The sequence below is a fragment of the Symphodus melops genome (assembly GCF_947650265.1).
Source record: "Symphodus melops genome assembly, chromosome: 21".
NCBI classification, from domain to species: Eukaryota; Metazoa; Chordata; class Actinopteri; order Labriformes; family Labridae; genus Symphodus; species Symphodus melops.
Genome location: NC_136711.1, coordinates 9,808,879 through 9,821,573, shown reverse-complemented (window position 1 = coordinate 9,821,573; position 12,695 = coordinate 9,808,879). Strand labels below are relative to the sequence as shown.

Here is a 12,695-nt window from a genome sequence, read left to right as displayed (position 1 = left end):
CGCCTATTCAAGTCTGACCGCCCTGAAGAGAGAGAAGGAGAGCGAGCGAGAGGGAGAAAAAACACAAAGCCCATAAAACAATGGTCAACTGTTTTTCACGTTAGCAGACTATTAATTGGAGAGCTGCTGTCTGCGCGTTAAAGAGATATGGCCAATTAAAGGCGCAGGGAAATTAAGTCCTATGAAATCAAAGCGTCATTTTCTGTAAGGAGGAGTTTTATAGTGTTTATATTATTCTTTAAACACAATCAACGACTTGAACAGAGCTATGACTGAATGTCTGAAAGCAGCTTGTGTAGTATTTCCACTGAGCGCATCTTGTGTGCGTTACAGTGATTTGTGTTTCTGCGGGCAGAGTTGGATTTGACACTTGCCGCCCGGTTATTGTGACAGAACCACTGAGGGGATTTGGTAAGCAGAGAAGAACGGCAGCCTGCCAGCGAAGCAGGAGGAGGAGGACTAGGAGGAGGAGGGGGGCTGCTTTCCTTACTGTCAGCTTCTTTCTTGATGATGTCTCGGGGTTTTTAGAAACTGCGTCTCTGACTCGACGGCGCCACTCAGCCGCCCCCTCTCGACTGCGCAGAATGAGGCACTTTGGGAAACAGTAACCCTTTCAGGCTCTGCCCGGAGAGTATTTTAGAAGCGTGTGAAAGGCAATACGCCGCCCTAGCTTCAGCCAGTTAGGTGCGCACCTTTTAGAAACAGACCCTGCCAGCCATTCAGATCAGGGGTTCTTAAAGTGAGTCCTTGGACCTACAGGTGGTCCTTAAGGGAATAATAGGGGGTCTTCTTGAAAACGATGAAACAGAGAAATAACAGATCTACCTTGTTTATGCAGTATTACTTTATCAATCTTATTATCTTCGGACTGAATATTCCAGTGTTTTGATCAGGACTTTTCCAAACACTACATTTGAGATCATTATTCATAAACACAGAACTTTACTGTGTAACTGTACAGCACAGGGTTTAGCCAAAAAATCCAGCCCCTGCAGCTTCAAATACACTGTGCATCCACTAAATTAACTCCATCCTACAAATAGAAACCATCAAATATAGAGTTAAAAAGAGAAGCAACTAATAAGGCTGGAGGTTAAATTAGAACATGCAGTCATTTTTCTTCCAAATCTGCAAATCCTCAAATGAGGCGGACTTGTCCTCACTCATATAACTCACTTTATAAAAGCAATTGAAACATATCACCAAACTGAAGCATATAATTCACTTTTTCACAGTCCTTATTGCAACGGACAGATTTTCAATTGACACGTTTTCCTGAAGAAAGGGAGAAAATCTCTTCCCCTAAACACCATCCGAGTGCCACATGTGAATTGTTTACACATCAAAGCAGCGCCTGCGTTGATATACTGTTTGTATAAATTTCAAGAATTCAAGACATAATGGCCTTTAGCCTGTAGGACTCTGATACTCTCACACAGTCTCCTCCAACACACAAAGACCCTGACATTATTCACTTTTTCTTTTATCATGTGTATTCAAATATGCCATAAAGCACACATTTATATGTTGCCTGTAAAAAGAGTAAAAAAAAAAGGGCCTGGAGACAATTAGGACGGGGATGATGGGGAGGAATTTAGGAGGAGGGCTGGTAAGTTTTTGTGGTAAAGCTGATGAGGGTCCATCTGGTGATGAGAGTGAATTATTATGATGGATTGTGGGTGCAATTGGGAATGATCAGCGTGTTAAACATGGGAAACACTAATCCATACCTGCACAACTACAGCAGAGAATAAGTGTGTATGCAGATCAGGAAAATGTGCACACATGCGTCTCTGTGTGCGTTTGTGTGCAGCAAGCTGACACACAGACAGAGACGGAGACAAGGGTCTGTGGCTGTAAGTAAGGCCCAAACCTCGTGGTTGTAAAAGCCAGTGAGTCAGCAGTGCTGAGGTTATTGATGATGACAGGGTATTAGATGGAGCACTGAGGGGAGGGAGGATGCACACACACTCACACACACACAAGCACGCACACAAGCACACACACAGACACCCTAACACAAATGGAGTCACCGCAGATGATACCCAGCATTCCGTCAGACCACCAACCTCAACCCAATGGTGTCTGGAGGTGAGTGTGCATGTGAGAAGCTGTAGATGTGTCTATTGAACATCGTTGTGTTTTCACAGATCCCTTTCAATCTTCCTGGTGGTCTTCAGATGATAGCCTACTGTAGGTCACTTTTTTACCACAACTTTCTGATTGGTTAACTTTCTCACAGACGTTGAGCCTAACATGCATGTCTTTGAATTCATGCGTGCGCTTAAGGCATCTTCCTCTAGGATTTCACGTGTTCCTCTTAAAAACTTCCAGCCCATCCCGATGTCAGCCATCCATCACAGCAAGAGCTCACAATCCTGACCTGGAGTCAGCAACGGCAAGCCCAGAATTCATAGCATGCCATTACATCAACACGGCGGCCATCTTTACCAACAAACAACAGGTGACTGTAGTCAGATGACAGGTGATTATAAATCAACTCCAGCCATCGCCAACAAGCAGCACTTATGACAATTAAGCAGACCAGTAATGCAGATGCATGCAATGCCACAAAAGGCACAAGTTCCCTCATCCATCACATGGCTGTATTTCTTCAATCTTGCATGCTCTACACTTATTGGTGGTTTGTTTTAGGCGTTGTTTTTTATGTGGTTAAATATGGCCCGCAACTGTAATTTGCTACAAAAGAGAAAACTGTGATCATATCTTGCGTGGCTCTGATGCGCTTATACTTAATACATGTTACAAATCTTCATTCCCCCCTGGATTTTACTGGCTCTTCCTTTGACTATTGTGGTCATTATAGCTCCATTTTGCAGCAGCGTCTTGAAAAAATTGCAATACTTGGAATTGTTTGTTGTTGTGTAAATCTGCTAAAGGAAATGTGAAAGTGTGTAAAACTGACAAAACAATAAAAGAAACTAGTTTTGCTCTGCATGTCCCCATTTTTAATGCTGTACAACTGCACACATAATAAACTACACATCATTTAGAAGATTTACATGGTTCTTCTGCTGTTGTTATAAAGCCATTATTTGGAGACAGGGCGCCAACTATCACACAAACACTCTTTGGGAAACAGTCTCTGATTGTTCATGACATGTTTTGTACATTTACACAACATTGCAGACCGAAGGAGATCAATATTTTGTATATGAAAGATGTGAATAGAGTGATGCATGTATGTTGACACATAGACAAAATAGAGATCGAAAAAAAATGCAGAGATTGGCAAAAACGTCAGTGTCGTGAAAGAGGTGCAGGGGTCAGCAGAACACACTGAATAGTGATATCACAACTTACTGCTAATTTGTTTTTATACACTTAGTATTTTTATTATGCGAGCATTTAATTAAGCAAAACTCAGTTAAAATGTCTTTTTTTATTTTAACATTTGAGTCTCATTTTTTCTGTTAAACACAAATCAATCTAAAGAGTGCAGCAGGATCCAGTTTTTGGTCTGTATTCTTATGCTGCTACCCTTTTAATCAGACACATCGTGTCAGAGTCACATTTCTGTAGTCATGCTTGCTGATTACTCAGTTTAACTCTTGTTAGATGTAACAGATATTGTAAGCCCGAAGTAAGGCCTAAAAATAGAGCTGTGGGTGGTGTGGCGCTTGCAGGGTTGGGAATAGTGCATATTCTGAGCTCTGTTTCCATGGTTACATGTGCTTTCCCCCACTGGCAGCATGGGTCTCAAATAAAAAAAAGAAAAAAGCCCCTTTGCATCAGTGGCTGCTGTTTTGTTTGTATTCCCTTAAGTACCAGGATAATTTTACTTTATCATGTTTTTTATGCTCAGCAATCAGGATGTGTGTGTTCGAGTTTGTGAACCGTGTTCAGTATGACAGTGTCACAGACTTAGGATTGTGAAAGCGTTATGCAGTGGGGCTAAAAATGTATGGACACAAATATATATAGGCCGAACCACTACTGACTTTACCATCGCTACCTCATCAAACTAAAATCAGAAATGTGGCTTGTCTGTCAAACTGGACACAAAATCAGGACTGTTTGGACCGACACCTTTTGCAGCGTAAGCACAAAAAGGGCAAACCACAAACACAAACCATCTACCTCTTTAACAAACACACAGACACAAACAGATAGCCTCAGGATAGACATTCAAGTGAACAGCACTCATCAGCAGCACACACAAACACTACACACTGCATTATTGCCTCTTAGTTGCTGTAATGACACACACACAGGTAAACTTCCTGTGTGATGTTTACTTCACTTCTTTATCATGATAATAAACATATACTTGATTTCTCCCAAAAATTAAAATGTATTTTCTATATCTATGTCCTCTCGGCTCAGTGATTGCTGCAGTACACACACGGAGTCACATACACAAACCTCCCCCTCGTAGTCTGTCCGGCGGCTGTCTCCCAGTACCCCTCTGTGCGCCGAGATGGCATGCTGAGAATGTTTACTTTCGCCACAGTGTGTATTTACTGAGCTTAATAGTTTTTTAGGCCGCAATGGCGCCTCACTTCGTAACATGTGTACAACCAACCTACTCCTTCTCACTCACTCACACACACACACACACACACACACACACACGCAGAAAACACACATCGCACCCACCAAACAACAAATCAAACCTCTGGTATTTGGGGTTTGGCATTAGTGCAAGCTCTAACACAACCAGGTGACAACAACATCAGCATGTGATGTTACCTCTACAGTGATCAGAGTGAAAGGATCAGATGAAGCCAAAATAGGACGAGAGGAGAGTGTGTGTGTGTGTGTGTGTGTGTGTGTGTGCTGGTTGAGTTTGAATGAAAGAGCTGGCAATGAATGGACACATGATGTCTTGAATGGTTATGCGTGACATGTGGCAACCGAAGAGATTTGTGAATGTGTGTACACAAACAGAATGTATGAGCGAGTTTGTGTGTGTGTGTGTGTGTGTGTGTGTGAGAGTGTGTGAGAGAGAGAGAGAGAGAGAGAGAGGAGTAGGATGAGATGTTGCAGCCTTAGTGACATCTCAGAAAAGGATCAGAGCCCTTTTTGCTCACCAACTTTTTCATGATATGAGAAGGCACAGTCGTTAGATGAAACAGATCTTCAAATGCATTAATGCATATCTTGTTTGTGCATGTGCATGAATTTCGGTCGATGTGTGTTTTCATGTTTATGTAAAACACTCAGTGGTGTCAATAAACCGTATCCCAATGTAAATGAAGCGTAAGTATATTATTGCTGTTATACTTCAATGACAAATATGTTTTGTTGTCAACTTGCACTTGAAACAACTTCTCTTTTTCTACACACATCGCACAAAAGCTAAATGAAGAATGCTCAGCTCTTCTATCTTCCATCAAAAGGCATTGTGGGACATGTAGTAATTTACTAACATAAATACAAAGGACAAGCCAAATACAACAAAAAGTGTCAAAAAAAAAGTACAAAATGCATGCTGCATAAATGATGAAGTGTAAAGGTATCAAATAAGTATTTACTTTAATATTGATCAGTATAAAAAAGGGGAAGAGGGCAGTATATTCGATATCAGTGAAAGGACATAGGGAGTTTGGAGTTATAAATACTTGAGCCTTTGTCGCATATTCTTTCTTCCATAAGACAAAGAGCCAAACAGGTGAAAATAACTGGCTATATTTTCCCCACCAGACCTCCGTGCACGACTCAAGCGGCTGAACCTGATGTCCTGACGCCTGCCTGTCTGTCGTATTCAGACGAGGTGGCCTATTCAGAGTGAGAGACCAGGGGACACACAGCCCAGGGGGTGTGTGGACGTGTGTGTGTAAGGGGGAGGGAGGAAGCTCTGTGAGTAGCAGAGAATGCTTGGTGATGGGTTACCAAAAACAGAGCACCGGGGGACAATAGGACCCAGGACATTCCTGACATAACCCCAACACACCGGGGAGGAAGTGGACAGGGGGTGTGTGTGTGTGGTGGGGATTTATTGGTGTCAACGGCCCCTCGCCCTGAGAGGAGGAACGGGTGCCTCTTTTGTCCCCTCTGGCGATGGAGATGGACTGAATCGAGACGCCTTGCACAGAGAGGACGCCTCTAAACACATACACACATAATCAGTCCTTTGAAAGAAGAACCGCCAATTAGGGAATGGACATATACGACTATAGAGGGGGCAGGTTTCTGTGTGAGTGTGTGTGTTATTGCATGTCTCTCTACATGCACTTGTCAATAGGATCTGCATGTAAAGGGAGAGCAAAATGGGATGCTTTTTCAGCTCATATTGCACATGGGTTGACCCCATGGGAACACTACTGTGAACTTGTTGAATCAGAGGGCATTTAGTCTGATTTAGGATGGGTTCGTGTTTCGCTGAAAGAGACCATAATGAACAAGACAATGTAGTACTCTAGTCATTTGCTAGGTAATTGTCAAGTGAATTTCCCATAGTGTTACCCAAAACTGTGTAAGACATGGGTGACACTGCTTTAATCCAATAAATAGATTTGAAATTTTGAAAATTGTTAACATGCACTGGAGTTAGCAGAGAGAGAGATAACAGTTAAGTTTGAGTCATACTGTCCATTATGCCTATTTAATATTGCACAAGGGGTGAGAAGAAACATCCTTTAAGTAAAAGAAGGTCTGGTTTAGAGTTGCATTGTAATTACTGAACCACCCTGAGCCGTCTTAAAGCTTATCCAAACAATATTGAAGGTAATAACCCTTTTGTGAACGAAAAAGACTGACCACTCTGTCTGACAAAGAGTACTTCTACTCCATAGATACTTGAGCCTTAAACCCTACAGAAAACAATGACAGCACATGAAGAAAAGACTATATTTAAGAGTATTGATTTAGAAAATATCAATAAACCTGTTAAAGCTGCATATAAAAACTCACTTAGGAATCTGTTTAGGACATAGCTCTTATAGAGTAACATTATTTTATTATGCATCTTAGCACAAATAAGTATTTAAATGAAAATTAGATTCTTCCTGGTCAAACCAAAGAAACAAGTGAGTCTAGGTTTTAACCTGTTGGGCGCCACGTTGATGACAGACGCCGATAATCATTATGGAAATCCTTGATATTCAACGGATCAGTCTGCCATTATGTCTCCATAGTCTGGTGTTATACTTGACACACTTCATATTTTGGATGACTCTAGTCAATAATCTTATACACTTTGAAGTGTTAATCAAACGCTGCAACAGGTGGAGTAATATTTGAAACTGAACCAACACTGCCACCTAGTGGTAAAATGACAGGACTATCTCTAAAGTAAATGTGGGTAACCTATAAAGCCGTAAAACAACACTGTCTTTGGATAACGGACATTGCATAAAAAGTAGATTTTTTCAGGATTATTTTAATCATTTGTTTGCTTCCAAATAATGAGTCTGCGAGGAATGACAAGTTGTTTGATTCATTCATAGTTATCGTACTCATTTCCAAATTCTAATAAATGCATCCTGCTCTGCCTAGTTTTCCATTCAGCTTTAATGGACTAGACAACTGCACTGTAATGTTCATGCAAATTAGAATAATCCTCTATAGCCAATAAAATGATGACAGACAGGTTCTTCTTCAACACAAGCATGAGTTTGCAGCAGTGCTAGCAGCTGTGTTAGGTTGTACATGGTTACACCAGTGATTTAAAATACAATGTCAACAATGACAATGCAGACATGCTGCTTTTAAGTAGCGTGCAATATGTCACCGGATTAATTTAGCATGTTAGTATGCTAACATTTTCAACAGTTTAGGCTAGTCTTTCCTCCATTTGTTTTTGCAAATTCCTTGTATGTTTGGCTGTACGTTTTTCCAAGTATTGACAAAAGTAATATGGGATAAAGAGCTCAAGTAAGTAGTTTCACTTCTACTTCTTCTGGGGATATGACTCTGGCCTTTCAAGTGAAACTATTAATGGCAACTTCATGTGAAAAAGAGGGAGAAAAGCAAGGGGATTACCAAAGTCTGATTTCTGTATCAAATTGTAAAATAATCCACCCAGTAGTACTTCAAATATATCTCAGGGAAAGAAAGACTTACTGGAAGAGAAATAACAACAACAGCAAAAATCAGGCCATCACAAAAGTCATTCCTGTTTATCCACTCTGTATCATTCATTGTGTTGATGTATTGTGTCTGGACCAAGGAAGTGAAGTAATTGGCCAACAGAGTGCTTTTCAAGCATTGTGGATAAAAATTATGATCAATAACAAAACAAAAAAAAGAGGAATATTGTTCTGGTGGTCTTTGGATTAATTGTTTGAACACAGGAGAAAAGATAAACTATCATCCTTGAGGAATCTCAGTTACTTTGATATGTTCAGTCTTCTGAATTGTCACAATTGAATTAACTGAATGATCACCCACCAATCAAAACTGGAAAAGATTATCATTTTTGATGCTGATGAATTCAGGCAGGGGGAAACACTGAAACATTTTGAGTTTTCTTCTAATTGAAAGCAGATTTATTTAGCTATTATTTACTATCAGCGTGCTTGAACTGAACCCCCGCCATCATCCACTTCCAGCTCACTGGATTAAATCTGATCATAGAGCAGCTCTGTAACCTTGGGTGGCATTGTTTTGGCCGTAGAATTTATTAGCTAATCGACAAGACAGTGCCAGATACCGCCGCTCATGAATATCAAGGCGGAATGAGAACCAGAATGTGAGCTTTCATTAGAGCGCTTCGGCTCCCTTGCTCTTTCTACATCTTCAGAACACACAAAGAGTTCAAATGGGAACTCCCAAGCGCTTCCAGCTGGCAACACTTTGGGATAATGATGCTGGATTCCACACAAATGAAGGGTCTAAATACCACCAGAGAGGTACCTGAACACCCCCCCCCCCCCCCCCCCCCCCGGCAGAGACATGCATGTATGTATGTTAAAAAACACACATATGCTTCCAAGCAATCTCTCTTTCCTGCATGGGTTAATCAAACTTGCAGTGCACAAAAAGCGGGAAAGCCAATTTCCCAGCATCATCCTGGATGGTCCCTGCTGTCAAATGCAACCTAAAAATAATCCCACGCATTGAGCAGTCTACATCCTCTGAGTTTTCAGGATTGTAGATTTGGTTACTTCAGATTCTTCACTGTAGCCTCAAGGTATCCTCATTTGAAACTTGCTGTGGTTGAGTCATCAGACAGTGTGAGCCAGAGAGAGACCACCTTCAGTGGTGTAATGTCAAAATGATGGATGGGATAATAATACTAGCAGAAGGGCTATTGATAGCTCTCTTTCCCTAATGTTGACATGTTGGATAGCCCACACTCCAAGCACTGGACACACACACATGCATTGCGAAAAGGACATGCCGGCATTAAATCCATTAATATCTCCTCCGTTTCCACTCCAGCGCAGAGTCTTTGAAGTGCAGTGGCAGCTGAGGCCTGAGCGAGTGAGTGTGTGAGAGGATGTATACAATAACGCCAGCATACCATCCTCGCTCAAGATGAGTCGGCAGAGGGAAAGTAAACAGGCGGGGTTCCCCAAGAGGCCATCGTTTTTAACAGGCGGCTGTGCTAAGAGGGGCTCAAGCTGTTTATTTTTACACAAGACCTCAATGTCGTTTGAAGTGCCCTCTGCGCTTTGACCTTCTTTTCCCCAAAACGTTGCTATTGCCTTCCACCTAAGCACACTGCTACAATCAGACATCCATCCTCTATGGAGTTGTCGCCTACAGCTAACTAATTATCAGTCGGTTGGGTTCAACTGTGCCCCTGGCCCAGTGCTCATCTGAAAGGCATCAGCATCAAGGTAAAGGTAAACAAGCAAGAGAAACGTCTGGTATATGTGTAAGGGAGGGATGGAAACAGTAGTGTGATCTTGACTTATTTGTTGGATTATGATATTAGTGATCAAAGTAGCCAATAAGGCCTTAAAGCAATATAACATGAACATGTACAGTCTGATCCAATACTTTAAACATAAAATAAATGAAGGCAATATTGATGAGTTAGCCAGAGATGTTTCGGTAACACTTTTTCAATAAGGTTCACAAACATAGTTACTGAGAAACAAATGAGGAACTAACTACTAGTTAACCATTGGTTTATGGGTAGGTAGTGAGTAACTACTCGTCATGTTCTATAGAGTAGATAATGATTACTTCATAGGGAATGAAGTTAGCCTGTTACTCAGTACTGAATTAGTAGCTTATTTTACAGTGCTATCATAAATAATGTTTTTTTTCATTCCAGACACTGATGCCAATACCAGAAATAGTGTATCCACAAATATCAAATTATTTTCACTACATTCAAACGGTCAAGTAACTAACAGCAGACCGACATGGAAAGACTCCTTAAACCCCCTAAAATCGAAGCCAACTCTACAGACAGTTCTTCTTCACTAATACATAAATGTACTTGCCTGTGGTAGCACAATTAATAGTGGAAACAGCATGCCATGTGAGGTACTGCACAGACTGGAGCAGTGAAGAGGAAGCAAGTCCTTGCAAAACAAGTTGAATTTTTCATGGCTAATAAAATAGCATTTGCGGAGATATTACATAGACAAAATCTGGTGACAACATTGTTAGTTCTCTGTTTGCCCAATTAGAGGGGGAAACATCTGATGGTAGCCGTTCCAAAATCCTTAACAATGATTGGCTATTTGCCTTGTCAGAGGCAGGACTTGTGTAAAAAAATCTAAGACCTTTGGGATGTTTTGGAGGCTGCTGGTAGCCTTACATTTCAATGTAGCACTTTCTGTGAGGGAGATCACGCTGGTCTCTCGCGGAGCATAGGGAGGTTATCATCTCTCTGTGCAGTGTCAGGTGTGTGTGACTGATTGGCCCTGATTTGGACCAGCTGTGTTAAACTTACATATTCCCTTGAGTTGCAACACTGTGTGTTAACTCATTGTCTCACCTTCAGAGATAGTGAGTGTGTCTTTTAGAAGTGAGTGATTCTGCATAAGCAAACTTTATTTCCATGGCCTGATGGCCTTTTTGTCTGGGCGCTAGTGATTTTCTTTGTTCTTCCCTATAATATAGTTTTTTTATCAGCTGCAGCAGTGGTAATTTAGTTTCACCTTATCCAAGGGATACTTTGAGAGGAAGCCTATTTATATGGATTGTAACTTTTTTGGTTATATTTTCTATTTCTATCTATCTAATTACTTGGACTATTCCCTCTGGAATAACTCTAAGATACCTGGGATGTGCTATTGCATCCACTCCCACGTATCATGTTTTTTTATTTTGGGGCGTTTTACAGCCTTTATTACAGAGAAGGATAGTGGATAGGGTCGGAAAGTAGCTGCTGCTCTGTTATCTGAAGGTTTAGCAAAGGTTACTTCTCAGCTGTTTCAGAGCTTTCGAATATGGCATTAAAATGTTCTTGGTGTTTCTATATTCCCGGAAACTAAAACTGCTCTGCCATGAAAGACAGGATCTGTGTTTCTGCTACCATTTCTAGAAGTTTGGAGATATGGAGCAGTAAATGGTCAAAGGACTTCAGCTTGTAGTGCTTCTCTAGTCTTCTGACTACTCACCACTCACCTACACACCACAGGTCACACCGATCCATTTACACACTGATGGCAGAGGCCGCTATGTAAAGTGTCCATCAGAGGTAACTAATACCATTTACAGTAACATTCACACTCTGCCGACAAATGAGCGGGAGTGTGTTGCCAAGTACACATCGAACATGTGGTTGCAGGAGCCAGGGATCGAATCCCCCTCACCTCCCAGCAGTCACTTACTCTCTGTGCTCCACTCTGGAAGTAAGTAAAAATACATTTATGTAGCACTTTTAGAGCACTCAGTTACAATCAAACAATTCATACAGTAAGAAAAGGTTGATAAAGGCAAAGTTAAGATCAGGAAAACACTTACTTCCTCCTCTCTGCAAGATTGTTGATTTCCTCTAAATAAGAATATAAATCATTTTCAGGCATGGGTTAAGTTGTTTGGTCCTCTCTAAATGGACAATGCTTTGTAACACAAGCTGTATGTGGTCACATACTGTAGTGGTTAGACACGAAAGAAATGTTTGTAAGTCTGGTCAGTACAAACTCATAGTGTGAGGACATACCTTGATAAAAAAGGGGAAGCATTTATTGAAGGATTAATCAAACTTGAGGATTTTCTCAAGGTGATAGTACAATTTAAAAATTAAAACCTGATTTCAATATTCAATCATATGAAAGCTTGCACAATGAAGAAACAAGCAGATACTGAAGTTGACTTAAGCAACGACATTGAAAAAAAAAGTCTACAGTGTAGGTCTCTGTCAGTTTTTGTACAGCGTACAATATAACTATTGTATTTACTCAGAGGCCTTGGTACTAAAATGCATTTTGTTTCAGAAAGTTGTTGGTATATCTTAAATTCAATCTTTAAGATTACATGATGAAAGCCATTTTATGCAAAGACTTAATCGTTAATTTATCGGACAGAGGTGTACAGTAACTGACTGCATTAATGACGTCAGTGCTTCACTTTCCAGCATACTGACTCTCAGAGCTCTCACAGACCTATACATGGAACAGAGGGTCATTGATTAGTAATAAATGAACCCTGTGCGCTTCTGACACTACAAGTACTAATATATGAATGTAGTATTAGTACCTCTAATGTTATGAGGACAAAAAAGCCGATGAAAAAGTATTCTCTATTTGTGGCGAAATTCAGGGTATACAAGTACTCAGACACAAGAGGGCGCCATTTCTCCATTGAAAACCAGGTGGGGGGGT

General features: G+C 40.9%; 1 long non-coding RNA gene across 1 annotated transcript in view; it reads right to left on the bottom strand.

Moving 5' to 3' along the window:
- LOC306842296 overlaps positions 1–12,695 on the bottom strand; it is a 103,267-nt gene that overhangs the window by 15,575 nt on the left and 74,997 nt on the right. The gene's annotated exons all lie outside the window — the stretch shown is intronic.